Source organism: Phasianus colchicus, chromosome 2, assembly GCF_987193195.1.
Source record: "Phasianus colchicus chromosome 2, bPhaCol1.hap1.1, whole genome shotgun sequence".
Lineage (NCBI taxonomy): Eukaryota > Metazoa > Chordata > Aves > Galliformes > Phasianidae > Phasianus > Phasianus colchicus.
The window spans coordinates 70,262,345-70,267,506 of NC_143437.1; positions in this window are offsets into that span (position 1 = coordinate 70,262,345).

The window sequence follows — 5,162 nt, forward strand, 5'->3', positions numbered from 1 at the left end:
CCCACGGGTGCAGCTGCCCCCCACCGTGGGCCGCAGCTCCGGCCGGGGCCGCTCCTGCGGGGGCATCCATAGGCTGAGGGGGATGGTTCGGTCCTCCGTGGGCCTCTCCCGTGCCGCATGGAGCCGCTGCCGTGTGCCCGGAGCTCCTCCCGCGCGACCTCGGCGCCTCCGGGGCCGTTCTCTCCCATCTCGGCTCCCCTCTCCCGGCCGCCGTCGCGCAGCGCTTCGTCCTTTCCTTCCATCTGCTCTCGCAGAGCGCACCCGGCGTCGCTCGCGGCTCAGCTCTGGCGGCGGCGGGCCCTTTGGAGCAGCCGGAGATGGCTCTGCTCTCACACGGGCAGCGCTGGGCTCTGCTCACAGAGCCCAACCCTGCAGCTGCTCCACCAAACCTCGATGCATACACAGTACACAGGGATCAAGCTACAAGAAGGAATTGATCTACTGTGTGATCCATAAAACCGTCGTAGTAGTAATATTAGCTTATTACAAGATGAAGCTTCATACAGTACAATAAATGTATAACATCCCTGAGTCAAATGAAGACATTCTCTTAGACAAGTAGAAGACATTTCATATTCCTGTGCCCAAATCCCAGAATGTGGGGGCTGGAATAAATCCTACAAAGAATCCTGCAAAGAGAGATCTGTAGTCTAACTTGCAGGCTTGGAGAAGGAAGGGCAAAGAATACAGCAGGCAATCACAAGGATGCTGAGAATGTCTTGCAAGGAAACGGTCTGAGTATAACAAGTCAAACAGAAAGATGCACGTGAGTAAAAAGCAAACGGAGTTTTGGATTGTGGCCTGATGAAGAGTTAGTGACCAGATGACAAACCTGAAAGCTTGGTTCTAAGTTTAATGGATGATTGATACAAATCCATGTTTACATCATGGAATAAGATATTATGTGATAAAGTACAAATTTGTATCTTGAAAGTATATTACACCACCAATAGAAGTAAATTGTGTAAATCATCTGTTATGCAGACTGCTCTTACAAGGAAGAAGACAGAAATTCATGTTGACAACATTCCAGTCATGAATTAGCTACGGATCCAAAAAAGGGGCTCCTTCTAAGTCCTAGGGAGAGTAAGCTTTGTGTAAGGATTGTGATAATAATCAGAAGATTGACTATTAGTGTGAAGTGCACCCACAATTCCAGTAACAAAATCTCTTGTCACTGTGATTTGGAGATCAGTGTAGTTTTATCTTCATGGTATGTCATGAAAAAAGATATTTTGGAGGTGCTTACTTAGCTCCAGCATTAATGAATTTGAAAAACAAACAAACAAACAAACAAACAAATAAATAAATAAATAAATAAAAACCCCACAGACAAATTCATCATCTACATTTTGAGTAGGTTGAGTAGTTACTTCTGGAGGACTTGCTTGAAAAACACATAGTATCCTTTCTTTATCACTTTCATCATTTATCACTATTACTGTCAACTCATTGACTGGTCACCTTACCTCTTTTTTACACTTTGATCACTAAAGCTCTTCCAGTGGCCTCAGGTACATGTTCGATCAGAGAGGAGACAGAATTAACTTTAAAGTTAGTAACTTTCAGTGTTGAAAGAAACTCCAGCATGTTTTACTGGCTAACAGTGAGTGATTTTACTTTACCTAACTCAAAGACATTTGTGATAAGTTGTACCAACAGTAGATTCTCTTGCACAGAAGTTTCAGAGATCCCTAGCAGACTCAAAAATATTAGCACTAAAATTTCATGCTTGTCTATATCCCTGAGGACACTATCCATGAAAATTAGTGCCATACCAGTATTGAATACATTAAATTAGAAGAGATCCAAGGCATTGTGTGAGCAGTTGGCCCAAATGAAATGGAGGATAGGAGTTGAGAAGATTATAGGATTGAAATGAAGTTGATAATCTTCTATTTGTGTTAGCTTTATTTTCCCACTTGATTAGAAACAGATATGATCAACTAAATGAAAAGAAATAGTGAATAAAGGCTTCAAACTCATGACTAAATATTATCTAAATTTAATTAATATATACATTCTTTATTTATATTATTTTATATTGCAGTATCCAACTATTGTTTTCTGTGAGATTCCTATAAGGAAATTGAACAAGAGAAGATCTATATCATCATAAATACAAATCAAGCTGCTATTACAAAGCTGCTTTATAAAAGAGATAGCAAAGAATTTTGTTCAAAAATTTTTGGATCACTCCTGCTATCCATGTTTTGAAATATATCAGCTGCTCCAATCACATTGCAATCACTTCATTTCACAATGCAACACACCATGATGTAATGGAGCTTAAACAGTTCCACACTGTGCAGCTGTACAAAGAAGTTCTATAGTATTTTTCAAAACTGGATCTGTAAGACTCCCAAAGTATCCATCCAGCCCTTTTGTTTGTTTTTCAAAAGTCATCCATCAGAGAGAGATTTTCCTCATCATCAGGAGGAGAGGACAAGACACTCTTCTCCTACTCCAAGCAGCTGTAATTTCAGAGTGTAATAGTCCTGGTTCCATTGGACTGAATTATTTAGTCATCTGTATCTAAAACAAAGAGGTTATATAGAGATGGAAAAACATGTGAGTTGAAGGACAAACAAAGTATTATTTACTGAATGTATTAAAAATTGTTTTTCCAGACGCATTTCATCAAAGCAAAGGCCCATTCCTGGGAAAACAGCTATATTCACAATCAAGACAGATGTACAAGTCATGTGAAGTAAGACTGCCACTGGACTGAATTATTTAGTTGTTTGCTAGAGACTTGATCAGATTCAGCCTCTGTGTAAACAGACAAATTTAAATGGGACACATTTTAAGGCATTCTGTATCCTGATTGAATTCGATTCTATGTGTGCATGGGATCTCTGGAAATGCTAGTTAAGAATGCTGTCATTGTAGTGAACATAAACTTGTGAGTATGTTTGGGATTAAATAGCCCATAAAACTTAATAGCATCATTCAGAAAACAAAACAAAAAACAGTAATCAATCATGTCTGCATGAAGGAGCTTGAATTTTCAATGTGGTCAATCCTTGAAAAGTCTGACAAAGCCAGACAACTGTACAGAACTGCATTTTCAATAGCGTATTATTTTTCATTTCTTGGAAATTCAAGAAGTTCTACATAACATTAATTGCCTGTTTAAAGACATTTTTTATTCTGTGACTAAAGCAAGAACCAGAAATGGCTTTTTAAATTCTAGGGGAACATTTTGAGGACAAAAACCGCTCAGCTATCTGTTGTCAAAGCATATGTTAATCAACTGCCGGATGATGTATCTTTATGTAAAAATAAAGGCAAAGCTTGCAAAGAGTACTCAGAGGAAAAGGCACTATGTACTCATGCAGTACCTTTGCTAGAGGTGATTGTGTTTAGCAGAAGTTCTGGGACAAGGTGCCAACAGTTGCTCTAGTAAATCACTTGATATAGATCAGCATTGGAAAATGAGGAAGTCGGCCCACTGCCCCCATCACATCAGTTATGGAACAAGAAGGTCTCAAGAGGAACTGGAACATTTTGTGTACAGCCTAATGCTAACAGTCTGTCAGAAGAAAAAGAACTATTAGTTGCATGTCCCCTTTTTACAAGAAAATGGATTGAAATTGGATTTGGCAAACCAATGTCTGTTGAATTGGTGGTTAGCATGAGAACAAGTGGAAATTACCCCAGCAGTACTGCACAAAGTTCAAGGATCCTGAAGTTATCAAGTCACCTACAGGCAATAAATGGATTGAAATGCTTCCCTAATCACAGTACTACAAAATATGAGAATATGGGTGTATCTGGATCAAGTGCTGAGAATGTGTCCCAGCTGTCCACCAAAGAAATCTAATCACTACTTCTAGGCCGCTCAGGAAAGCCCAGAATGTCATCTTATGAATCAGTCGAGGAGTAAATGTAGAAAAGACAAAACTTCAGTAGCAGTTTGGTCTGTCCTGAAAGATACCATATACTATAGCCACATTCAAAATGTGTAACACAAGCAAAAGTGGTAGAATCTAGGATGTTTATAGCAATTTAAACCAAATTCTTGAGGCTTTTCAACATAGAAATATATATATTTTTCTTTTTCCATAATAATCAGACTGTTAAGATTTCAACTGTACTAACAATAAATTCTTGCTTTTACATAAAACCTTGTGTTTCCTTTTTGTCTATATCAAGATTTTGAGTATAACATAGCAATGAAGCAGGGTAACCATACAGTATATGTAGCCATTCAGAAAGAGGTAGCAGAAGGATGAAATGCTACTAAATATCACACATCAAGCAGGTGTTCCATTACAATGCACATTCATCAAGCACTGGTAACAGATACACAGTATTAATAGAGATCTTAGCTGATTTTGGCCAATAGCAGAAGTTTATAGCATTGAGTTTCCACCAGGAAAAGGAATTTTCAGTAGAAGGTATGCATATAAACATTAATTAAAAAAAACAAAAAACAAACAAACAAACAAACAAAAAAAAAAAAAAACCAATAGATTTTACATTCCTGACACAGTCTTGTAGCTAGATCACCCCATCAGAATTGCCATTAACAACAATTGAAGAATAAAGAATTGTGTGACTGGCCTTCCAAAAGTACCACTTAAAATTTTATAGGTCTTATTGTTAAAAATGTTTTGAAAGAAAATAAATGAATACAAAATGAAGCAACTGCTCATGGAGCATCCACTAAAGAAAACAAAACACAGTATTATAATATTGCTAAATTAACTTGTCATAAATCATGGTAAGTAAGCCACTAATGTAGCAGAAATAAACACAGGGTGCTGGCTGTAACACTAATTCCTAACAGTGACTAACTGAATCTGTCTGTAGTGAAAAAAAAACTTAATCTGTATTGGCTGGAACTTTGAAAATCTCTGTATTTATAACAGTATGTACAAATGGGCCAGATAAAGATGCTTCAAAACGGAGAAGTTTTTCCAAAATGTCCATGTGTTATGCAAGTTAATATTTCTATTAAGTTATTTTGATACTGTAAGTTATCTAATGAAAAAGATAAAGTCTGTTATGAAGCTAGTTACAGAAAATACCAACCAAACCCTCAGGGTCAAAATACCACTGAATTTGCTAATTAATAATATACATTTAACCAGATGAGCATTATGCTTTCACTATGCTTTTTACAGTTGACATTGTTATCTCTATTTTTTTGTCAC